Source organism: Pleurodeles waltl, chromosome 5, assembly GCF_031143425.1.
Source record: "Pleurodeles waltl isolate 20211129_DDA chromosome 5, aPleWal1.hap1.20221129, whole genome shotgun sequence".
Classification (NCBI taxonomy): domain Eukaryota; kingdom Metazoa; phylum Chordata; class Amphibia; order Caudata; family Salamandridae; genus Pleurodeles; species Pleurodeles waltl.
The window spans coordinates 281,013,051-281,040,460 of record NC_090444.1 but is presented as its reverse complement, the minus strand read 5'-3'; positions in this window follow the sequence as shown (position 1 = coordinate 281,040,460).

Below are 27,410 nucleotides of genomic sequence, written 5' to 3'. Positions count from 1 at the left end.
CACTATCTGCACACTCATGGAGTGACAGCTCTTTTGATTTCTGAACACCTGTTCATTTCTCCAGAAGTGTGGGGATGACAAATGCAATATGTGTACAATAATGTTGGTGATATGTCCCATTGCATAGAAATCTGCTTGCACAGTGGCCAAATGCTTCACCTGGTGGAAAACGATGTAGCTGCGCATGTATTTAATCAGGGCAGACAACACTCTGGTCAGCACTATTGAGAACATTGGCTGAGACATTCCTGCTGCCAAACACACTGTCACTTGGAAGGAGCCAGTTGCCAGTAAATGGAGCACTGATAGCACTTGCACAAGGGGGTGATCCCGGTGGGCTGACGGATGGCAGATATCAGGTCAGGTTCCAATTGGGCACACATCTCTGTGATTGTGGCCCTGTCCAGTCTATAGGTGAGGATAATGTGCCTGTTCTCCATTGTTGCCAAGTCCACCAGGGGCCTGTACACAGGGGGGGTGTCTCCATCTCCTATTCATCCGCAGTGGTTGCAATCTAGGGGGCAAACGGTGAGCAGCTGGTCAGTATTCCATATTTCCAAACACTGCACTGCATTGCATATTGTGACTGTAACAGAATATTGTTGGATATGCCCAACTGGTGCCTATGTGTACTGTGACGCAGTTAGGCGCCATGGCCTGCTCCTCCCCTGAAATAGAGTCCGCCTGTCCTGTATAGAGCGACAGGTGGAAATGAGGCAATTCCACTGACGTTGTGCCCCGTTGCGGGAGGCGGTCGAGAACTGCTGTGCAACTCCTCATTGGATACCATTGGGCCCTATGGGTTACAGTGGCCAATGGTGATGTACACCAGCAGTGACGGTACGCACCTCCGTGGACGTGACTGCCATTTTCTATCTGTTCACTCACTTGCTACCTGACCTTCAACAGGAGAGGACCTACACTGCAAGTGCTGCTGTGACCTGTGTCTGGAACCAACCATGGCGCATGCACTGGGGAAACCGCCCATTCCTTCAATGCTGCAGGGTTGGAGAGACTGGTGGATGGGCTCCTATCCAGTTCTGAATGCTGTATGGGCACCCAGACCAACAGGTGGGCACGATGCATGGGGCATGAATGCATGGAGTGCTGTGTGTGAGGGCCTCATGTTGTGGGGGTTGGTGGAAGGACCCTGGGCAGCATGCTGCATGTATGGTGGGCAATGTCTGTGCGTAAGGGGATGTGAGGGCTATGCGTGGGCCATGAGTGTAACAGGCACGACGGTCTGACTCATACCTTTTCCTATGTGTATTTCTCTGCAGGTCTTTCTCTGCAGGTCAGAGCCCATCAAACAAAAGGCCATTTGGCGTGCCATCACCAAGGACGTGTGGACCCTGGGGGTCTACAGCAGGTGGAGCACCCACTGTCGGAAACGGTGGGAGGACCTGAGAAGCTAGGCATGTAAGATGGCAGAGGCCCAGCTGGGGGTGGCTTCCCAACGAGGAAGGGGTGCCCATCAAACCCTGCCCCCTGATGGTCTGCATACTGGCGGTGGCCTATCCGGAGCTGGATGGGCGCTTTGGGGCATCACAGCAGCCACAAGGGGGTGAGTACAGTGCCGCAATATACTACTTGCACGTGGTGGGATGGCATCCGGGTGGGGGATGTGGGCCTGCGGGTTCCCCTAGGCCAGGCTGTACATTGCAGGTTAGGTCCCATGTTTGCAGGGTCCTGATGTACAATACCTCAAACCAAGCTAGTAGGCATCGACTACTGGGAAGGTGTCTGTGGGTCTCAGGTATGCTGCAATTGGTGTTAGGTATCCCTGTTCATGGGCTGGTGACTGGCATTGTGACTGTTAGTGCATTGCCTAGTGCGTAGGGCTGCTCCCTGTGTGTGTGTGTTGTGTATGCCAATGGTGGTGTTGTTGCCGCCATTGACCAAGGGTATCCTTTGTCTCTCTCCCCCTTTTTTGTTTTGTCACCCTTTCCTTATGTGCATTAGCATCATCTGGCAGAGGAGCAGAGGCACTGGCGACGGGGAGAGCTGCATCCCATAGGGACCAGGAGGCCGAATCCACCAACGGAGAGGGCACGAGTGGGATGGAGGGCGAGGGGAGCATCACGGCGGAGATTGGAGGGAACAGTTCTGACAGTGATACCTCCTCTGATGGAAGCACCCTGGTGGTGGCAGACACCTCTGTGTACACCCAACTACAGGTACAGCTGCCACCCCACATACCAGCACCGCCCTCCCAGCGGCCCCTCAGCATGTTTCCCGTGCCCACTCACCCAGGAGGGTGGGCATCTCCTTCACCCCAGACACCTCAGGCCCTGCCCCAGTTAGCCCTGCTGCCCTGGGTGAGGAGGCTATTGACCTCCTGCAATCCATCTCTGTTGGGCAGTCAGTCATTGTGAATGCCATCCAGGGGCTGGCAGCCCATGTGCATCAAACAAATGCATTCCTGGAGGGCATTCACTCTGTCATGGCGGCCCAACAGTGATCAATCCAGGCTCTGGCTTCCTCCCTAATTGCAGCCATTGTCCCTGTTTCTAGCCTCCCCCTCCACCTTCCTCTGCCCAATCCCTTTCCCCTCAACCCCAACCTATCCCAAGCTCACAGGCAGACCAGCATGCACCCAGGACAACACACAGGAGTGGTTCAGCCAAACACAAGCAGCACACATCATCCCACAGGCATTCACACAAACACCATCCAGATGCAGACATACCAACATCCACTGTCTCCACTGTGTCCCCCCCTCCTCCTCCTCATCCACCTTCCTCCCAGTTGCATCCACACTCACACCTGCATGCACTACATCCTTATCCACTACCACCATCACGCCTAACACTACATGCTCTCACTGGCAGTCACCACCCCCACATCCATGCACACATCCCGTGTCCTCTCCCACTGTGTCTGTGCCCCGTCTTCCCAAAGTACACAAACGCAAGCACTCAGACACCCAACAGCCATCCACCTCACAACAGCATCCAGCCCATGCACCTGCACCCAAACACAGCAGACACCCCCTACAACCACTTCCTCTTCCTCCACTCCCAAACTTTCACCCTCTTCCCTCCCCAATGTCCCTAAGAAGCCTTTCCTCTCCACCCTTGACCTCTTCCCTACCACTCCCCCCGTCCTTCTCATCGGGCCCAGGTGGTCAGAACCCAGACGAGCACCTCAGCCACCCAGTCCACGGCCATAATAGTGTCGACAGCTACTGCAGGTGGGAGTGGATCCCAGGCACCAGGCAGCAACACTGACAGGGTGCCTGCACCAGGTGCATCAAGGAAGGGCAAGGAGGCACCACCAGCTGTGACAGGGAAGGGCAAGGAGGCACCACCAGCTGCGACAGGGAAGGGCAAGGAGGCACCACTAGCAGCATCTAGGAAGGGCAAGGAGGCACCACCAGCTGCAGGAGGGAAGGGCAAGGTGAAATCTTCGGCTGCTGACAGCAAGGGCATGGGGCCTGTACCAGCAGACAGGAAGGACAGGAGGCCTGGTGCTGGGACTCATTTGGAGCCCCCACCACCAACCATGGTGGTTCAGCCATCCTAGGCTGCAGGGGAAGGGCTGGAACCTCCCCCCACCACTGCCAGCACTGCCACCAGCACCACCACCAGCATCACCACCAGCACTGCCACCGGCACCACTGCCAGCAGCAGCAGCCCCAGTGGGCAGCCGTCTGAGGCTGCAGGGGAAGGTCTGGAGCCTCCCCCCACCACTGCCAGCACTGCCACAAGCACCACTGCCAGCACTGCCACCAGCACCACTGCCAGCACCGCCACCAGCACCACTGCCAGCAGCAGCAGCCCCAATGGGCAGCTGTCGGAGGCCCCAGGGGAAGGGTTGAAGCCTCACCCCACCACTGCCAGCACTGCCACCAGCACCACCACCAGCATCACCACCAGCACTGCCACCAGCACCACTGCCAGAAGCAGCAGCCCCAGTGGGCAGACGTCTGAGGCTGCAGGGGTTGGGCTGGAGCCTCCCCCACCACTGCCAGCCCCAACACCAGCACCGCCACTGCCACCACTGAGCAGCCGTCACTGCCGGTGGTCAGTGTGTAGTCCTGCCTCCATGGGCTGTTGTGCATCCCGGCCCCTGCAAATCCTGTGGGTCTGACACCCAGGTGAGAGACTGTGACCTTGCACTTCCCAAGATCTGCATCACAGGGCACAATGCCACCTCCTGAACCAGTGGAAGAAGCCATCCACTCACCCCATCCTTCCCAGGATGAAGCACACTGGGCACAAGGCCCCCTCCAAAACCAGTGGTGAAGCCATCCACTAGAGAGACTGTGGCCTTGCACTCCCCAGGACCAAGCAGTGGACAAACCACCCACTTGAGAGACTGTGGCCTTGCACTCCCCAGGACAAAGCACAGGGCATGTTACCCCTTCAGAGCACGTGGGCAAAAAACCCACTTGTGAGACTGTGGCCTTGCACTCCCCAGGACCAAGAAGTGGGCAAACCACCCACTTGAGAGATTGTGGCCTTGCAATTTCCAGGACCAAGCAGTGGGCAAACCACCCACATGAGAGACTGCGGCCTTGCACTTCCCAGGACATCGCACAGGGCATGTAGCCCCCTCCAGGGCCAGTGGTGTTGTACCATCTTCTGGCTGAGGTGCACCCCCATCCCCTCTCCCCCTGAGGTGCCTGTGTATTTTCTACCTGATGCCCCTACAGTGTTCTCTCCGTGTTGTTGCAGGAGTGAGGTGGTCCCTTGCCCTATATGATGTGGCCCTGTGGCCCACGGACATTGAGGACTGGGCAGTGTCCCTACATTTGTACATATGTATATGCGTTTGGATTTTGATGCATTTATTCCTAGTATTTTTTCGTATTACACTCACTTTCTTCAAATCATTTTTTCTTTGCATTGTTCCTGAGGGGTACGGGGTGGAAATGTAATGTTTGTGCATCTGATTGTGTGTATGGTGTTGGGGGTTGGGGTGTTGCGTGTTGCGTGTGTGTGTCACTCTCTTTTTCCTACCCCCTCCCTTGTGTGCTAGGCAGCAGTACTCACCGTTGTTGTCTTCGCCAGCGTTGCTGCTCATAATGCAGGAAAAGGTAGATGGGCATGGGAAATATGTGCAGCTCGGGCTCCATGGCATTGTGGTTGTCCCCTGAGTCTCCAGAGGTGAGTCTTTTGACTTCTGTGTTCTGTTTCCGCCGTGCTTTTGATGTCATTGGTACCACCCCAGAAAAGGTGGTAGATAGGCCTGTCATAATAGTGTGGGCAGTACATTGTCTTCCACCTGGCTGTTGGCAGGTACCACTATGGTGCTTTTTGATACCGCTGTGCGGTCAGTGTGTTAAAGTGGCTGTCTGTCTGAGCGGTTTCCGCCGTGGTCATAATTCCATTTTTGTTACCGCTGGCCTGTTGGTGGTATTACCGCCGCTTTATCACCGACCGCCAGAGTTGTAATGAGGGCTTGTGTCTCTCTAAAGGACTGGCAGAAGAGTGACTATCTGCTGCCATGTGGCCGAGACAAGCACTTGCCTAAAGGAGCAGAGACACTCCACTGCTGTTTGCCGGAGATCGACACCTGCCACTGAAAGTGTCTCTGAAAGAGAAGCAACTCTCCCCTGCCATGTGCCCAAGCCGGCACTAGCCCCGGCAAGTGTCACAGAAGGAGGAGTGACTCTATACTGCTGTGTGCCCAGGACCAGAATTTGTGTTTGCGAGCATTCTGGAGTCGGGTGCTCTCTCTCCAGCCTCAATACAGCTGCGCAGCCGTGCGCTTTATTACCGCCTAGGAGCGGGGTTACCACACAGCAGCTGGCCTATCATAAACAAGTACAGTTTACCGGGTCTGTGAGATCCCTTTGTTGGTCCACAGGATCCTGAGAAGTTGGGAAGGGAGAGAAGGTGACACACTTGTCTCTCTGATAGGCAGAGAGGATCGCTACAATGCATTAAACATTTATTGTATCCATCCTAAAGAAACTATCATAAAACCTTTATTATGCGCCCTGTAAATTCTTAAAGCACTGCTTTGCATATATTTCTACAATAATCATATCTCTTGATTTTTTAATTGGATTTTTGTTTTTGTCTTAATCTATTCAGATAAACCTACTCTATTTTTCTAATCCAGTGTGGTCTTTTTGTGGTGTTTTGATAGTGTCTATTGTGTGTGTGTTGCACAAATACTTTACACAGGGGAACAGCTATTACAACGCAACTGTTACCACAATATCCTTTACCACGCATGCGTCATTACCATGAATAAACTTTGCCATGCATACCATTGCAACAAATTATAATGTAAAGGTATACATGGTAAGGGCTATGCATGGTAATGGAGGTAAAGGCTATCGGTGTCATTAGAGGAAATTGAGAGATCCTTCCGTTTCCTCTGAACGACCTGTGCTGTGCCCCAGAGGAGCTGGCTCTTAGTTTTAGTGAGGGAGGTAAGGGGGATTGGACCTGGGGTGGCTGGGGGGGTGGAGGAGTACTGTTTTAGGGCTTGGGCAGTGGGGGGAGTACGGTTTTAGGAGGGGGCATTTTAGTGAGGAGGCAGGAACGTTTTTTGGGCTTGGGGAGGGGGAGGTTTTAGGGCTCAGGGCGGGGGTGAGAGGGATGGCGTTAGGGCAGGGAACAGGTAGTTTTTAGAAGGGCTGAGGAGAGGATGGGGGTTGTTTCAGGGACCACATTTAGGACTCGAGGCAGGGGTCAGGGAAAACCTTTACCATGCATATGCCTTTAACATACATGCATTAACAGTGTATTTTTTTATGAAGACATGCGTGGTAAAGGTTATGCGTGGTAATGGCATTCTCATTATAACGCATGCGTAGTAACGCATGCATTGCAACAGAATGCGTTGTTTATATCGGACATGTAGAAGTCTGAGTTTAGATGTTTTAATGTGAGTAGTTCAGAAAGATCCCACTCAGGGCAGTGCCTTTCTGTACTCTACCATCTAAATTATAACAGTAATTGTGGAAGCACCTCATTGTCAAAGCTATGAAGTGCCACTCACAGATTCAACACAATCTATACTGTAGGGCCAGTTCGTTTTTTTACAATAGTTTCTCTCCGATGTCACTGAGTGTGACTTCTGTTGCCCACTCGTTTGTGACATGTTTCCGTGTCATACTCGTGTCTTGTTTACATTTGTACAGGAGGTGTATTGTAATGGAATAGTCACCAGCAGGACACGCTGAGTAATGCTCGTGTCTATTTCAGAAAATGCATTGCACGTAGAACGTGCTTCCTAGAACACTTCAGAACACTGCTGTGATGATCTTAATAAGATGTATGTCAGCATTCTTAGTACCAATTAATATGCAAACTGATGATTACACATATAAAAGCATATGTATGCCTAATTAAAATACTATGCCACATATGAATACATGAACTAAAGGCACACTTTTATGAACTGTTGTAGGGAGACAGAAAGCGCCCATTCCAGTAATATGTCAAGGATGTATCCTCTCATGTAACTGATGTATCACCGCAGGAAATGGCACAAGAAATATGAAACACTGGGGTCACTACTATGTTCAGGGAACTGACAGGAGACCCAAAACTCAGAGCCATCCCTAAAAAGGAGAGGGCCCTTACTCACCAAGGTGACATGCTTCACCATCGGGTCCTTTATCACCCTGGTGACAGCCCACAATGGGCTCCAACAGAATCTCTTTGAGGTATTTTCTTTTTTCATGCCTTATGTCGAAAAAGAAGCCCAGCTTCAAAATGTTTTGGGGAGTGGAGAATGCCCCTCATATGGCTAATAATCTAATGCTATATAGACTGTTCAATGAACACCTCTACGCTATCTGTTGCATCCGCCAAGAAAAGACAGGTTCTACGATCATAGTTAGAAAGGACATTGTTAAATGTTCAGAAGGTCATCATCAAAAGGTCCAGGAGAGCTGCCAGGTCCCAGTTACTGACCAGGATTCTGCCAGGAACATTCAACTAAGGAAAAGCAATAACATAAAATACATTCCAGCACAGAACAACATGAGAAGACTGCGATAGAAAACAAGAGCAACATATCCTTGCTTCTTAAATTCGTTCATACTATCATCTGCCAAAGCCTTAGTCCTCCTGATAGCCATCCATGTTTCTCTTTGAATTTTTGAATTTTGACGTGATCCCATGTGGCACTACAATTATAATTACATTCACTTACTGTTAATAACACTTTTAAGTTTATTAATTATTGCTGTGACAAGGTGTTTTTCCTGTGAATTTTGCAAAGTTTAGGATTTTTGCTTTTCACAGGGTTATCAAATACATCGTTTTATGTTAGTCTTCGCTCATGAAAATTTGTGTACAGACCTTTTCTCTGCAGGTTTACATTTACAGAGTTTATCTAGCAAAATTGGAACATGCATGATGAAATGTTATCAATGTGTTACCCTATTACAACATATAATTTCACAATTTTCACACAAATGTGGCAAAGCAGAAACCTCTATAACCACAGCATAGTTACAAAGGGTTCCATAGATATTCATGAATATTATAAAAAGACAAACATTACAATTTCTCACATCTCTAATTAGAAACTATTTTTAATTATTGTTTTAAAATGGTTCTTGAAATAGAGTAGGTATTTGTTAGTCTTTGCACAGTAAATACACAACAAGATAAATATCAATTTAATGAATTCATGAGTGGCATATTTCCATTGAAAACATATTTTACAACCCCTTAAATTTCACGTTTAACTCTGTCGTACTTTCAGGTTTTTTTTTTTTACCTTCTAATTGGGTATCCTTAAGAAACACCACTTTTGCATTTTTGACACCAAGGAATTGTATAGCATTAGAATTTGGATACTAATTCTGCTTCTGTTATTTAAATACACTTGATACAATTCAAAAGGTCATTAAAAATATATGTATGATTACTTCTCTTTAGTACTACTTCACATACTCATAAATTCAATTCACAAAGTAAAACTTGTCGATCTATGGCTGAGCCTTTTCTATCTCTCATGTGCATAGTTTTCTGCTAAAAGTGTGTAGAACTACACACAATTATACCTACATGTATGGGAGTAGCAAAGGAAAGGGTATTGTCCTTCCTCTCCGTTGGACAGACCATCAAGTTATCAGTTTGAGCATTCCTTCTTCTCACCTCAATTCTAACAAAAACCAGGTTCTTCAGAATTTTGTCACTTGCAGGAACGTGGAGAAAATTACTTTAACCAATTTAGAACAGACACTATACTCATCTCAGTACAGCGTGGCCACCTCCTTAGGCTTCTCTGCTGATAGTTTTCACATGTGGATCACGTCCTCTTTGGACAACATCACCCCTATGACGAATAAAAAAATAAATATCTGCACCTTGGTTCTCAGCAGAACTTAGGGAGTTGAGACAGGAACGCCATAGACAGGAATGTAGGTGGAATTCCACCTGCAATCCTGAAGCAAAAATAATGAAAAAGAGGAGCATAGGACTCTGTTGTTGCGCTACAAGCAGGCAATACAATCTGCCAAAACAGTGCACTTTACGGGAAAATATTAGGGAAGCGAGTAATTACTCTAAACAGTTGTTTAAAGTGGTCAATGATTTGTCAACTCACCCTTCTCAGATTCGGGCACCCTTCTTGCAAGATTTCTGCAATGGTATGGCGCACTATTTTCAGCAAAATGTTTTAGATATCTATTCCACCTTTGAACTCTCTCTGATAGTTGATTCCTCGCCTAATGGCTTGTGCTCATTCAGACACCAGCTCCTTGAATTCTCTTCCATCTTCCTACAACAGACCAAGGAGCTGTTATTGAGCATTAAATCGGGAACTCCAGAGGATTTGACTTCTGCCAAACTATTCCATCTGGCTCCGGACCCAATTGGTGACTTTCTGCATAACACATTTATGAGCATACTGTAAACTGGAGTATTTCCTTCTTCATGAAAGTAAGCAATTGTCACACCATTGCTGAATCTAATGTAGATCAAGAAGATTTCAAAAACTACCACCTCATTTCCCTACTTCCCTAGCCAGCAAAGATTTTAGGAAAATGCATTATCTTAGAACTTGTGAAGTTCATTGAAGCACAAGGCTTCTTGAATCCATCACAAAATGGATTCAGAGCTAGCCACAGCACAGAAACTGCCCTTGCAATAGTATCAGAGAACATCCGCCGACAGGTTGATTGGGAGGAGGGGGACTGGGAGGTCGCCATTCTGCTAATTCTGGACCTGTCCACTGCATTTTACGTGATCTGGCTGGCACTTCTGATTCAATGCCTAGAGTACATGGGGCTTTGTGTCCTGGCTCTCAGTCTATTATCATCCTACCTCACGGATAGAGTTCAAATGGTCGGCTGTGGGGGTGTTAAGACAGAGACTTTTTGCCTTCCACGTGGTGTCCCTCAAGGACTGACTCTCAGTCCAACCTTTTTTAATGTACATGTTGCTCCTCTGGCACCTCTGGTGCACTCCTTTGGATTCAAAGTACAGTCGTACACTGATGACACCCAAATTATTGTGTCCATCTCTAAGAACTTAACCTCAGTTGCTGAGAATTTCAAACAATGTATGTCCATCATTAGCAAATGGATGAATGATAATGCCCTGAAACTTAATGCTGACAAGACAGAGGTGCTGATCTTTGGTGCCCAGGATACAGTTTGGTCCAACATCTGCTGGCCAGAGGAATGTGGGCCTCTCCCCACCCCAATTAATTCAGCTTAGAACCTGGGTGTTGAATTTGACAATGTGCTCAGCTTTGAGAATCAGGTCAACTGTACGGTGAGTACATGTTTTCACATCATCAGAATCCTTAGGAAAATGTTCCCTTGTATTCAAGAAGACTTACTCCAGTTGGTTGTCATTGCACTTATTACATCACAGTTGGACTTTTGCAACTCTCTCTATCTTAACATCAATGCCTCTTGTACTGACAAATTCAAGTGGTGCAGAATGCAGCTGCTCACCTTATTTTGAACATACTCAGGCATGTATTGCTTAGGGAGGGCCTACAGTCCCTTCATTTGCTCCCTATAAAAATTAGGATTATTTTTAAGGTCTTATGTATGACCTTACTCGTCTTACACCAGAAAAGCTCAGACCAGTTGAATTCTCTATTCCACTGGTATTCTCCTGGCAGACTCCCCAGGTCATCTTCTCATAAAATGGTGCATGTGCCTATATTTCACAAAGCAGGGTGGGGTAGGGCACTTTCAGTGGTGGCTGTTAATTTCTGGAACACCCATATTATATTGGCCCACATCGCCGTTGTGACGTCGCTCAGGATTTTCAAGAAACAGTTGAAAACATGGCTCTTTAATCTTAATCTTTTTTAGGTACAGTCTCTGTTGTGATCTGGGCTTTTTTACTTAGTGCTTTGACACCCTCTGGTTTAGTGCACTGTACAAATTTCAACTACATACATACATACATACATACATACATACATACATACATACATACAGGTAATATTTAGTAAAGGAAGAGCAATTATAAAATTAAAGATGAGAAACAAAGGGACATGCAAATACAAAAGTAAACCTACAAAATGGTAAACTAGTTGCTCTTCATAAAGGTTACACCCACATCTACTCAAGAAGTACTGCAGCCCTAATATACAAATGTTCTCTAGCCAAGCCTTGTAGTAAATCACACACCACACAAGGCCTTTCACAGGTCGAATACGGGTATCACATAGAAATCTTTGTAGGTGGGGAATAAGAATACAAGGATAAACATTACTCAGCAGACACCTCTACAAAACATATTGCAAAAATGTGAAAAGAATGCTATACAATGACTTAAAAACAAAAAAATTCAAATCAGCTTACACATTATAGACACAAAATTACAAATATGGTTGTACACCTACATCCCTTAGACTTGCAGGTTTAGCAAACCAGCAGTTTCCCGGGGGCCATGAGAACTGCCAGTGATATAACACACCATTACTGTCAAGTACTTCCACTTTCACCTTCTGTAGTAATGGAGTCCAATACACAAGAAAAGATATGATAGAAGGTGAACTGTTGACTAGAAGATGAAGCAGAGTAATTGCCACACCATGCTGGCAGGTAAAACAGAACAGGAATGCCTTTCAACGGTCAGAGATGCTCACAACATAATCTCAACTAAGAACACTAAAAGTTACCAAGGTAACAGGACAAAGGCTGTAGACAAGAAATATAAAAATAATCCAACCATTCAAAACATATCACATAACCAAACACAGACCAAATCCCGTGTGGATTACATACAAAGAATTATAAAACACTACTTACAAAAATGCATTATTCCCTCAACTCCAGCACCCAACACAACAATAAATTCCAAATAAATCACATTCATATCTCAATGTTATTATCTTAAAAACAAATGTATACTAAAAAACTGGTAAGGTAAGGAACACAAATCCCGAACCACCAACCCCTGAAAATCATTTCCATTATAGGCCCCCAATAACTGTGAGAAAGCCAATAACAATTGGATATTCTTATCTACAGCCATGAGGAAGTTCATATGAAATGAATGAAATGCGTTGGCTGTCTTCATGTTCAGATGAGGAAATAAAATAATTGAAGTTTTCAAATTCAAGCTTGGACATTTGACATTTCTTGTGATGTGGGTGCTCCATTTAATTTTTTGTGCTTAGAGTAAATTTCTGCTTTTGCAGCCAAATCAATGAGCGGCAGATGCTGGGGAATGAGTGCACCACGTGTTGATATTAGGAACTGTTAAGGAAGTGCGATCTGGAGTGTCCGCCGTTCTTGGGGATGAATTAGTTGCTGTAGTAGAGTCCACCTCAAAGGAAAAGATATGATAGAAGTTGAGCTGTTTGTTAAAAGATGAAGCAGAGAGTCTTCCAACTGTTGAAAATGTTCATAACATAATCTTAACTTCTAAAAACACTAAAGCTAGCTAAGGTAACAGAACAGAGGACACCTTCCTTTTTTAACCATGCTAGCGTGACAAACGCTTTTGGTGCCTTACTTTGTGTGGTGTGCTTCAAGATCCCATACAGAAATGTAAGTAAGCATGCTTTTTGTTTATACAGTGTTTTTAAATACTGTTAGACCTGGCATCCTTGGTGTAGTCTCCCCTGTCTTTTTGTCTCGCTTCCTATGCTGTGACTGTGTTCTGGATGTTGTTTTTGCTGGTTTTTGATGCTCTGGACACTTCACCACTGCTGACCAGTGCTAAAGTGCAAATGATGTCTGTGTAAACTATATGTGTAATTGGCTTTTTTATGACTGGCACAATTGGTTTACCAGTAAGTCCCTAGTAAAGTGCTCTAGAGGTGTCCAGGGCCTGTAAATTAAAATATTTTAATGGCCCTGCAGCACTGATTGTGCCACCCACATGACTAGCCCTGTAACATGTCTCAGACCTGCCACTGCAGAGTCTGTAGGTGCAGTGGTAAACTGACAATTCGACCTGGCACTTGCTAGGCCTAAACCTTCTCTTCATTTTGTGTACATGGAAGGCACCCTAAGGTAGGCCCTAGGTAGCCCCATGGGCTGGGTGCAGTGTATGGTAAAGGTAGGACATGTCCTGATGTGTTTTACAGGTCCTGACAGTGAAATACTGCAAACTTTGTTTTCCATTGTTGCAAGAACTATCTCTCTCATAGGTTATCATGGGGACTGCCTTTAATTATCTTTTAAGTTCAGTTTCCTCTGGGAGCAGATAGAGGAGTGGACTTTGGTGTCTCTGAACTCACAATTTAAAAATACATAGGGGGTTATTCTAACTTTGGAGGAGTGTTAATCCGTCCCAAAAGTGACGGTAAAGTGACGGATATACCACCAGCCGTATTACGAGTTCCATAGGATATAATGGACTCGTAATACGGCTGGTGGTAAATCCGTCACTTTTCCGTCACTTTTGGGACGGATTAACACCTCCTCCAAAGTTAGAATAACCCCCATAGTTTGGTAAAGTTGGATTTTAGATTGTCAGTTTGAAAATGCCACTTTTAGAAAGTGAGCATTTTCTTACTTAAACATTCTGTGCCTCTGCCTGCTTGTGCATTCCATGTCTGGGTCAGACTGACAGTTGGGCTGTTTGTGAATTCCCTTGAGACAGTGACACAAAGGGAACTGGGGTGTAGCCTGCATATCCTGATGAGTCTTCTGGGCTAAAGTGGGGCAGGAGGGGCCAACACACCTGAAAGAGCTATGCCTGTCTTCATACAATGCAGTCTCCAACCTCCTGGTGTGTGTCTGGTGTCAGGCCTGGGCAAAGCAAGACCTTGTGAACAACAGAGACTTTCCTTTAAAGTCTGCCTACTTCAAAGGCAGAAAGGAGTACAAGTAGTACACCCAAAACCCCAGACTTTTAGAACACTTCTGGATCAAGGAGAACCTCTGCCAAGAAGAATAGCTGAAGAGTTGCAGGAGGAGTTCTGTCCCTTTGCTATGTGTGCTTTACTGGCAAATACTGGACTTTTCTGTGTATCCTGCTTGTGAAGTTTCTCCAAGGGCTTGGACAGAGCTTGCCTCCTGTAAAGAAGTCTCAGGAATAGCAAAGACTTCACCTACCAGCCTCTGGGTTCACTTGCTGTGGACTCTAACTCGCTAGGTGGTGCCTATTCCAGTTTCTGGGCTCTTGGGAGTGAAAGTTGGTTAAAAATCAGAAAAAATAAGTGCACCAACTCCGGACGATGCCAGGACTGATCTGCCAGGGGTTTCTGCTGGACTCCACGACACTGCCTGCAACCGAAGCTGTGGTCACTGCTGGAGTGCAGTGACCCCGGTCGACCCTGCATGTCTGAAGCCAACGCAGCCCCGCTGAAGTCCACAACTCCATGAATCCCGAAGTGCCATGTCTCCGATGTCCGTGACACCCGACTCCGCCACGGTGCCTGCAGCCCCATGTCATGATAACAACCCCTGAAGGCACCCAACTCGTCTTGACCGCTGGACATCGACCCCGCCGGAGCATAAGGAACTGATGCTTTGCACAAACACTGCCTCTCTCTACTGCTCTGCAGCAAAGACCTGATGACTCACACCGATACCTCCGCTCTGCAGCACCAGAACCGACGCCGTTCCAGATCCAGCGATGCCTTGATCCCTAACTCCTTACACCGGCTTGTTTCGGAATTTTAACAAGGTATTGTACCTCGGGGTCGGTGCCATTGGCATCGGGCTGGTGGGAATAACTCCAATGCGACAACATGATAACACCAAATTGAAGCATTTGTGTTTCTAAGCACTATATTGAAGTTTAATCTTTGAAAATTCATAACTTTGCTTGTGTATGTTGGATCTTTGTCATTTTGGTTTGTTTTACTCAGATAAATATTGGCTACTGTTCTAAACTGGTGTTGAGTGGGTTTGCAGTGTTTTCACTGTGTTACTGTGTGGGTTGGCACAAATATTTTACACATTGCCTCTCTTATAAACCTGACTGCTTGTGCCAAGCTCCCAAGGGGGTGAGCAGGGGTTATCCTAGGTGACTAGTTATCCTCTGACCAGAGTGAGGGTCCCTGCTTGGACAGAGTACATACAGACTACCAATCAGAGACCCTATTTCTAACAAATACTTTTCCCAATATATTCTAGTGTGTATTATAAATATGGATGTATTTGCAGCAATTAGCAAAACAACAGGACTGTGCACCATTGTTGGATGTACTATTTTGCTGTGCTTCCAAATATTGAACAAAGGAGTGTCCCAGAAAAAGAGCACCTTGAACACAACCTACTGACTATCTTTATCTCAATCTGTATGTGTATATATAAGATATGAATTGTTCCTTAAAAGATTACAATTGTTATAGACAGTTACATGTTGATAAGGACGTTGATGAACCAAGCTCTGACATTCATCTGGTGTGAGAAGCCAGTCCACAAACTATAGTAGAAGGTGAGAAGAAGCACAAGTCTTGCAAGGTGTCAATTAAGAGTTGATGATGAGACACAGACAGTGTCACCTTTCCTTTGAGAAAGAACATTGTCTCAGTACATGCAGATTAGAGAGGATTGGGGCAATGGCAAGCAACAACAGTCTACATTGCACTTATCTCTAGAGTGTGGTTGTGACAGTCATAGCAGTAGCACATACCTAGATGGGTTTCAGGATTGTATGGTATTGTTTGTCTGAGTTGTGGCCTTTTACCTGTCAAAGTGCCCCTTCTGCTGTTAACCCTCTCAATGCAACATACATAAGGACTGTAGGAAGGTAAGGTAGAATGGGTCAAAATTAATATTTCTTGCTTTATCTGTGTATTTATAAGGGGACACACTATGAGTCAATATGATGTCGGGGAAGTATGCTTATATGTGAAGGTGTACAGGGTGGCATGAGTTGGGAGTCACAGGGTAGGAAATATTTGAAGGTCTATTCATCTTACGTAGCTGACATTAGGACAAAGCAGAGATTTTTTGCTTCTTGCACGGGCGAATGTTCTCAAGCTGCTAGCGAGCTTGCGTGACATTTCGCACTTGCTCAGACTGCTTCTGGCCACAACGGTGCTGAAAAAGTACCACTTGCAAATGCACATCAAGTAAATTTTCTATCCAAGAGGCAGCTAAAGCTACTCCAAAATAGGTTTTAAGTGGATTTTCTTCTCTAATGAACAGTTCAAGTTGTTTTTTTATTGTGAGAAGCCGTTTTGTTACTTTTCTTTTCCAACAGGAAGGAAGTGCTGCAGAGACCCCTACATTCTATTCCTGTCCAGAGGCTCCTCCCAGTACTTTGTCCATCTCCCGGTCACTTTTCATTTGGATTTTGAGGTGAAAGGATCACCCTCTTTGTCTTCTGATATATACCATTTCTTTGTTCCCCATGCCTCCTTGCTCACTATTGTTGTTTGACCACATGACCGGTGGCCATTTTGTGCATCCAGCAATTGTGTTTTTGACATAGGATTGCTTGTGTTCTTTGTTTTCCATGCCTCCTTGCTCTATGTTGTTGTTTGACCATGTGGCTGGTGGCCATTTTGTGCATCCAGCTAGGGTGCTTTTGCCATAGGATTGCATGTGGTCTTTGTGTTCCATGCCTCCTTGCTCACTGTTGTTGTTTGACCATGTGGCTGGTGGCCATTTTTTGCATCCAGCCATTGTGTTTTTGCCATAGGCTTGCATGTGTTCTTTGTTCCCCATGCCTCCTTTCTCGCTATTGTTGTTTGAGCATGTGGCTGGCTGTCATTTTGTGCATCCAGCAGGTATGTTTTTGCCATAGACTTGCATGTGTTCTTTGTTCTCCATGCCTCCTTCCTCGCTATTGTTGTTTGACCGGTGGCTGGCAGCCATTTTGTGCACCAAGCCAATGTGTTTCTTGCCATAGGCTTGCTTGTGTTCTTTGTTTCCCATGCCTCCTTGCTTGCTGTTGTTGTTTGACTATGTGTCTGGTGGCCATTTTGTGCATCCAGACAGTGTGCCCTTGCCATAGACATGCATGGGTGGATGTGATGCCAGTTATTAATATGCTTGAAGATCATTGCAGGATAGGTATACTAAGAATATGATTTTGATGAACAGCGCTTATACTATTACATGCTTTTTTGCATTTTTTATTTTGCACTTCCTTTCCACACAATAGGTTTCTTTCTTCTCTTCCTCCCGTACAAACATCGGCAATTATTGATCATTTGTTGAATTTAATTTTTTAGTTTATTTTTCTATAATTTTAATGTTTTCTTTTTTTTAATATTTGAGATTTGTACTTTTTAAAAACTATTTATTCTTTCAATTTATTTATTTAATTCTGCATTTTGCCTCCATCCATACATCCATTGACCATAGGTGCACAGCTGCGCTACAGCATTCAGTTTCTTTAGGTGTGTAAGTCCATTTTCTCCTGGACATCCTGGTTGCTGTGAACTGGAGACACATCAGGAGCATCATTTATTTTTTTAATGATTATTCAATTTTCCCTGTACCACCTACCCACCATTGTTTTTTTAAGGATTATTCCATTTACCCATGCACCTCTCTGACTACCACCGGTGTCTCCTTTAAAATAGATAGAGATAAAGCAAAGAGCTATTACTGTATGTTGTGTTACCTGATTTAAAATGAAATTTTATGATACGGTCATGGTGTGGTTTGACTTTACAATGTTTGGATAAGTTGTTATTTATTACATAAGAAACCAACCACGCTAATATTGCATTTGTCTGTACTATTTCAACCTGCAATAATGCCACATTTCACTAACTACATGTTTTTCTTGCTTGGTTGCTTTTAGGTGCACAAGAGAAGAGAGACATCACCCCCAGTACTGCCAAAGAGAAGGCCTGCGTAGTGATTTCAGTCCTCTAATCTCTTCAGCTTGTGCAGCTTAGTGCCACTGTGAACTGAGAGCTTTAAGATGGTCCCAGAGAAAGTGATCAGTGAGAAGAAGCAGCTTTCCACCACAGGTGTGCCGATCACAACCTTCTTTGGGAGATGTGTGCCTGTCACACCAGCCTCCGGGAAGGAACCTGGGAGCAACACTCCTGCATCACCAGCACTACCCCAACCTTAGCCCAAGTCCATGACTGTCAGTGAGGCAAACACTGCAATCATGGTGACACTGATGAGCAGTGACATTGAATTGGATTTATCCCTTCCCCAAAGTAGTACCCAATCGATACAGGAAACAGAGCAAAGCAGGCAGTAGCTGCAGCCAGCAATAGTAGATCTTCCTGAAGTTAGAGTAGGACAGGAGGTTGAACTTCCTGCTGAGCAGGAACCTCCTCTTTTCGAATCATTGGCTCCCAGATCTCCTGCAAGAAAAAGAAAGGGTACTACTCCACCATCTTCTCCAAGCACCACCTTCGATGACAGGGACATGGAGTGGACCCCGGCAGGGACTGGGAGATGCCAGGAGAGGCAAGGGAAAAGAAAAGTTCCTTAGAATCATGGAAGGGGCTGATGAGAAGGATGATAATGAGGAGCCAGTCATTTTGGAATCTGGTGGAGAGGAGTCCAACATTACTATTCAACCTGTTCCAAGGGATGTGGCACAGGTAGCATCACCAGTCCCCATATTTGTAAGCCCCAGCTCACACCTGCACCAACCCCTACCTCAGTAAAAGTGTGCACTGCAGAAAGGCAATGGAGAACACACACACCTATCTCCAGTTCTTCATCAGGCATTGGCAATGGCCCACTAAGAAAGTACTCCTACCCAGTTTGGGACTTTTTATAGTTAGCAAAAAGGAGGAGAACATTGCAATATGCTCCATTTGCCTCAATGAGTATTAGTCGAGGTGAGCCTGGTGTGCATTATGGTACTAGAGGCTAAATGACCCATAAAAAAACATATTGAGTGAAAATTTACCTTTGCAGTCTAGTCCTTTTTTGGGTTCTTCAGAGCCCAGTCGCTTTAGTTAACAAACACAAACCTATATAGCGTAGGGCAATTCATTTTCTTTACTTGTTCTTCAACAGCAGTGCTCCACATGTCTAGCTCGTGTCGGACTGGGATGGAGTTATTGAGAGTCAGGAGGAGGATGGAAGGACTCAGGGCAGGATTATCTCACCAACAACGGCTAGAATAAGGGAGTTTTTGACTTCAAATCGAAACCATGACTCTGAGGCTTAGTACTCAACTATGTGGAATGGAGAGAGGTGTGTTGATTTGGGAAATGCTGATGAGTGTGTATGTTTCACTGGTGGCAAAAGTGAAACTCTGAGTCCTCTTGTTTTTTGCTCTGCCTCTGAGTCTTCTGGGTACACTTCTCCTGAAGCTTACCTTCCTTCTGTCTTTCCCCTTGACTCTACTATACAGTTTTTGTTTTGCAATCCTCAGGCCTTCTCCTCTCCTGCACAAATGAAAGGTGAAAGATGAGCTCAACACTCCTGCTTACTTATTGGACCGGTCTTGAGACAGGCACCCAAGAGTGATGGACATCGTCAGAAGTATGCAGCTGCACAGTCTCTGGGCAGAAATACTGTTTGCAATGCACTTAACACTTAACAGAACTGTGTCATACTCATCTCTTCATTTCATTCCACAGCAGATTGATGATAATGATATGCTGCTCAACACCCTGACAAATACTGTTGTCGTGTTGTGTTTGACCTTGTTACACCTATCCCCAAATCCCCTTTCCCACCCATTCACCAAACCCCTTACCCACTTCCCTTGTGCTGTGTGATTATTGAGGTGTGACTTAATTTACACAAAATAGATCCCACACTTGGTGGGGTGAATGTGGTTAAATGCGACACCAACTCACGGCGGGATCTTCTATTACCTGAGCAATTGCCCACACAATAGCCTCACTTACCCAACCACACATGAGTAAGAAAGAATGTCACTCCTCATGTTATGCATAAATAAACTGCTTAACCTTGTCAACTATAAAGTACAGACTTTGAGTAAATTTTTCATGACTTGAGGATTTCATAACTTTGGTTTTCAAATTCTATGCTCACCATTGCTCCAAATAATTTACTATTACCAGTCTTTGATATGAGATATTCTTTGATTTGTCATGGTGGTAGTAGCCTGTCCTCAATCTTTCGAAAGCTATACTATAAATGTATTCTCAGTTTTTCTTTCAATTTGGTTACTTGTGGTCCTTTTGTTTAATGCTATGGTTGGTGATCACCTAGGTTGGAGTGGGACCTCAGTGTGATGCCTTCCCTGTTAGCGCACTACTACTACCATAAAGAAGGCACCTTGGGAAACCCTTCAGTAAGGTGTTGGATTATGGAAGATCGACAAAGGGAGCAGATGTCAGCCATTACTTCATCTTTTTAGGTAAGAGAACTATGGGGTTGAAGTGTACTAATTTACCTACTAGGTAACTAACTTGTACTGCAGATGGGGTGTTTGTTTATCTATGTTTCTGTAGACAATATAGGGGATAGCACATATCCTCCTAACTGGTATACACGAAGAGGAATATATTAAAAAGACAGGCTTTGCAAAAAGGCATTAGTGTAAAGTTAAAGTAAAACACAAAAAAAACCTTCAGACATAAAGGTGATTATAAAAATGTCCACTTTACTAACATATAAAAATTAAATAATAAAATGTAAAACCAACCTTCTCCACCCACAACAGACCCACCCCTCCCTAAATCTTTTCCCATTCCCAACCAATGTCCAAAATAAATGTCCAAGCCCAAATGAAGTGTCCAATATCCATAAGAAAAACACCCTTCCCAAATTCCCACCCTCTCCACCCACAGCAACTTCCTCCCATCATACGAACATTTGAAAAAGGGCTAAAAGAGGGCATTTTGTATGAGGGTCTAAATATATGTTCAATGCGGGCCTCGATGCATGCCATCCCACGGCCCAACTGTGCCAGCTTGCGCACAACACAGAGATTTGAGAGCTGGTCTGAAAGGGGGGCAGCATAGGGACGAGAAGCTTCAGCTTGTCAACACCGCTGGTATGGTCTAGAAGCTGGAGGTGCAGCTGGTTGACTGATAGAACTTTGCCCAGGTCTAAGAGCAGGGGCATGTGCCGGGCCCTCCTCATTCACCAGCCACTAGTAATGTACCCTGGAGGCCTCCAGCCTCCTGGTGGTCTCTAGCCTCTGCTGCTGGAGCCAGGCTGTGATCTCCTGTGTGGTTGGTGGTGGTGGTAGACTAGCAGGAGCAGCTTTATTAGAAAGAAAAAAATATAAAAATACAAATTGTTAAGAATGTTCTGTGCAAACACTTTTTAAAAATAATACATAATGCCACAGTATAAGTACATTGCTGCTGGTCCCTTAGGGCCACTGGAATTTTTGTTGTAACACATGCCTCAGAAACCCACTGACTGGCTGAAAAGAGGCAGCATAATATTAAAAAAGACAGAGTGTTTTTTTTCTGGCAAAGGAATTCCTAACAAATTAAACCACAGGCACCTTGTATGGAAAAAATTAAAAGAAACTTTGTGTAATGAGTGAAGCCTCATCCACCATGGAGTACATGTATTCTATTCTTGTTGTGCTAAGTGACTGGAAGCATTCTAGTTAGCACATCGGGTAGACTACACATTTGCTAGTCTCTGCAGTCTGCAGCTGAGGCAGCTGCATTGGACAAAAAAATAGTCCTTGATTCCAATGGCCCTGTTCTTCTTCAAATGCCTTTCAATTCTACCCTAACTACAAAGAGGCAGATGATGATTATATGTCATACATGTCATGTATAATATGCGGATAGTAGATATCATGTCTGGGGTAAGTAGATGGTGGGAAAAGTGATGCCCTGCTGTACAGGGAAAGGAATGGGATATATAGATTTTTTTGTGCACATTCGTCATCCGCAAAACACAAAATCACAGACATTTAATCCCACTTTATTTCCTTGCCTCACCCTCAAACACAAATTATTTAAATCAAATACGTTCACTTGGCATTAAAGGAAAGAAAAGGAAATTTGACTTAGGGACTGATTGAGAATAGAATTTGGCAGAGGGGATAGTCCATCACAAACATGATGGATATCCCGTCCGCCTATTACAATTTGTAATACGGCAGACGGGATATCGGTCATGTTTGTAATGCAGTAACCCCCTCTGTCAAACTCTCAGTCAGGCCGTTAGTCTGCTACATCAGGCTAAAGTGCAGGGAACAGTCTTGGTAGGCACAGTAGAGGTTTTGCTACAGAATACTAGTGGGGGAGTGGGTCACTGATGATGTAGCTTAGGCCTTGTCAGTCACCGTAGTTGAAACTGAAAGTTAATGAATATCAAATTTGAACAGGCATAAATCCATTATGGAAGCCATATGAAGAATGACCCACTTGTCTAGGCTGTAACAGTTGGCACATGCCAAAATCTTTTTTTTCAATGTGGATAGAAGTTAGGAATGAATAGATGAGTGTACTATTGGGGGAGGGGGAGGTGACAGAGTGGGCACAGGAAGTAAAGACAAAGACACCTTGTTTTTGTTTTGGTTTCAATCCATTGAAAGCTTTGTAAATGCTACATTAACAGAAGCAGACGCACATTGCACAGCCAACACTGCAGTGCCAGACTGAACCATGCTGCAGTTTGGTGGGGTCATCATCATCATGGCCCATGGGTTGCGATTTGCGACTTGAAAAATGCCATGGGGGGGAGGTCATGGATGATGATGGATGGGTGGGATCTGTCTGTGTTAACAAATACAGTGGGCATACTAATAATTGTCAATAACCAAGCAATGTAACTTACCATCACTCGTCCTTGTCGCTGCAGAGACTCCCCCTTCAGGTGCTGCATGTAAAGCAGTGGTGTTGCTGGGCCCGTCACTGGTGGTCTGTGCTGCTAGAAAAAAACAACATTACATATTTTAGATGCCAAGTACACCTCTTCCCCTTTTTTAAACAAAATGCAACTGCAACACATGACTACATTTGAGTTTGCATTATCTCTCCCATCTAAAATATCATTTTGGGCATTTCGCTGGTTGACAGTGTTAGAAAAGCCAGTAGTCAAGCCAACTATAATGGAGGGGCAGAGACAGGATGATGACTGAGAGTCATTTAAACCACAATGAAGGGGTAGAATAGATTGGTCAATGAAGAACATATGGTTTGTTTTGGTTGCCAGTTTTGGCAAATGCAATGGAACCGTTCCCATACTACTTTATTGACATGCTGCACTGGAATAATACAACACCACATTGAGGGGCAGTTCACCATAACCTTGGCCACTCTCTAATCATTTAAGCATGAGCAAGAGATAGAAAGCCTGCTTAACAAACAAGCATAGAAGTGCTCGCTTAGGTCTGCAAACTCTGCAATCTTCACAGTAAACTACCTAATCTAGGGCCATACGTATCCTTTCCCCAATTTTGCATTTCCTAATAGTGAATTTTAAGAAATCAGTATTTAGGGAATGCAAAATGGTATGTTACAAAATAGTGATTCCCTAATAGTGATGCCTACAGAATTCCAATTGCTGTTAGGGAATCGCTATTAGGAATTAAAACTTCATTTGTTCTTGTTGGGCCTAAAGTCACATAGGTGCAATTGGTTTTGCTTTTCCTTATTTGCAATTTCCTATTACGAAATCACAAATTAGAAAATGCAAAACCAAGGGTGCTTAGGGGTCTAGGGCCCCATTTTATGCACCCGTAAAATAAATGTTGTATATATAAAGCACACACATTGGCGCTTTAAAAAAATGCATTTTAATGCATTTTTGTTTCTGTAATTGCACATGGTTACCATCGACTTGGAGTCAATGGTAATAGCATTTCACATTTAGGAAATGCTTGATGCATGTGCTTTTGGAATCTCATATAGCTAATCCCTATTTGCGATTTCCTATATAGGGAATCACAAATTGCCATTTGGTATTTAGAGTCACAATTTTAGGGAATCATGAAAAATTGCAATTGCCAAAGCCTTTTTTTCATACATTAGGGAAGGCTATTTTGCATTCACAATGGTCAAATTTATTGATTTGAACTGTTTGCTAATGCAAAAATTGATGATACATATGGCCCCTAGTGTCTTAGTCTTACAGTACCAATCCATAAGGTATAATAAAGTTAGGAGCCAGGCACAGCATAACCAAGCAGAAGAAAGCTTAAGCCACAGATTAGTGAAAGAGGAGGAAGTCAGCTACAGAAACACGAAATATAGAAAAAAGGATTATGCCGGTGGGATAGCAAGAATAAACATTGAATAGAATGAAGAACATTTAAAAAAAAGCCACAGCATGAGAAAGGAGGAAAAATTAATTTAATTGGGGAGAGTTAAAAGTTAAGAGAAATAAATATTAACAAGAACTTAGGGCCAGATTTATACTTTTTCACACAAAACTGTGAAACTGTGAAAAAGTACAGTGCCGGCTAGCGCCATTCCAAGACACCGGCCGGGCACCATATTTATGGAATGGCACTAATGCCCTGTTAGCGTCCTTGAAAAGGACTCTAACAGGGTGGGGGAGGGGAAACCGGGGCTTGGCGCCAAATTATGGCGCTACACTGTTTAGAGGCAGAAAAATTGCCTCTAAGCAGTGTAGCACCATTTTCTGGTGCACAACCCCCATGGGCATGGCTCCAATCTCAGTAAAGACAGGAGCCATGTCCACCACCCCAATGGCCATGCCCAAGGGACAAATGTCCCCTGGGCTTGGCCTTTGGGGCCAGCGCAGTGCAGGGGGCCCCAAGTCAGGACCCCCAAGCAGGTAATGTAAAAAAATATATATACTTACCGGGACTTACCTGGGATGGGTCCCCCATCCTCTTGTGTCCCTCTGGTGTGGGTGGGAGTGGGTGGGGGTGTCCGTGGGGCCAGGGAAGGGCACCTGTGGGCACTTTCCATGGTCTCTGACAGGTCCCCAAATGCCTGCCCATACCCAGGCGTTAAATTACGGCGCTAAGCAAGCTTGGCGCCATTATTTAAGGCCCCCATCCCCCAGTGATGGATTTTAGCATGGGGGGATAAATATGGCACAAAGGCCATATCGTTCTTTTCTGGACTGGAATGCCACCTTGCATCTCATTGATGCAAGGTAGGTTTTCACATCCAGAAAACAAAGTTAACTCCATAACTTTGGTGCTAGATCTGTCTAGCTCCAAAGTATAAATATGGAGTTAGGTTTACGCTGAATGACGCTAATTCAGCGCAAACTGAGTATAAATATGGGCCTTATTGGGGCTAGCAGAGGTGTCTGCCAAGGCGCTGGTGGTGGAACTTCCAACCTCCGCGGAACTGGTGGTAACACTCTCCTCAGCCCCACCCAATAATGCCCTCTTCTTGCCCTTCGGTGCTGATGTAAGAAATAAAGAAGATAACAAAAATAAATTAGTGGCACATTTCATCTCCAAGAATATATTGTGACAGGCAAATGCAGTAACATATTGACATTGCACTTTTCTGAATCAGATTGCCAAATACCTATGTGATCGAGTCGACCTATTCCTAATTTCCGACACCTTACCTAAACCCTATTTCAAATTTTCTAAACTACATTTGGAAATACTAATGCATAGCAACAAATGATCTTTGCTTCCCTAATCGCATTTGCAACCCCCTTTGATGGTCCAATTCAATCAGTTCCCCTTTTCCATGCATAGATGCATACATACATCACTGGAAGATTGCTTGGGACTCTATGAGCTACATAAAAAGAAAGACACTGAGATCGCTAACTCACTGATATTTGATACTTACTACTACTACCACAGTGGCACCATTATCTTAGTGACAGTAGGACAGAGGAGTTAGCAAGCATAACTTCTTAAATAATCAGCCCAAGCGAGCGCCGACAGCAATGAGCAGAACTAGGTAGCACCGATCGCGTGGCTCGCTCAAATTGGATCACACATAATATTCATAATGTTATGTTATGTGAAATGAATTTACCTCTGAGTGTGAGCAGCATGCTATTTGAAAAAAACAATTAGCATTATAGGACAGGACACAACAAAATTGGTAATAATTAATTACTACTGCTCACCAACTCCTGCAACCTGGACACCCAGAAGGTCCCTCTCCTGGTCAATGATATCGGCCCAGCGGTGCAACAGCTTCTGATGGTTGCATCAAACTCTAAGTGAGTTGGCCTATGTTCCTGCAGACCATACCCACTCCCGGGCCTGCTGCCAGCATGGACGGGAGGTGGCACTGCACACAAAAAAAAAAAAGTTCGGCCACCACCTTCTCCCTAAAACTTCCGAAGGTAACTATTTGATCTATAACTCTCTTGGCCTTGTACCCGACCTGTGCTCCATTACGGTCATCTTATTACCATTGCCACAATGTAATGCAACCAATTGCCCGTGGTTGGTGCTTTGAGCCTTTTAGCACTAAAGTTGAATTCAAAATTTAAAAAATCATATCTCTGGTTCCCTTTATTAGAGTTGTGTAATTTTGATTTATTTCTGTTCATTAAAACATTCTCTATTTTTATAAATTGGTTTGGGAATTTTATTGTGTTGTGTTGTGTTGTTGACTTATTAACTGTTTTGGTACTTCTAAATGCTTTACACATTTTCTTAAAATAAGCCTGCCTCTCTGTGCCATATCCTCTAGGTGTTGAGCTCAGGTTTAAATTACTGAAACCATTACTGGACCTAATGAGAATAGTGACATTATTACTTCTGGTCGACCCCCAATTAATAATCTACTTTCTCACAGACCTCATTTTGAGTGGGATTACTTCTGGGATGTTTGAGCACCCTATCCCTCCCCACCCCCCAGAGGAAAGAGAGGTTATTACTGGTCCATTTAAGGAAAATAAGAAACTCTCTTTGTAAGCATCTGCTTACATATTCAAGCAAAATAGGTCATATAGTGAAGAGCTCCCATTTGCTGACTGCATGTGTGTTCTTAATCTTTGAACCAAACACCAACCGAATTGCCTGAGCATGTTATCCTTCAACTCTTAACAAACCGAGCCCCCTAGCCCTAATAAACTGTTTAATAACAATCAAAGTGATAAATGTATAATTGTTCATGCTATATGAAACATATGTTTAGTGGCTCCACTTAAATGTGTACTGTGTGAAATGCTTTAACTAACCTTTGTTTACTGCTCTCTCCATAAAGGTGGCTCTCGTAGTACACCAACGAGATTAGCTTTTCTATGATCTCACTAAGATTAGGCAACAAGCATCTTT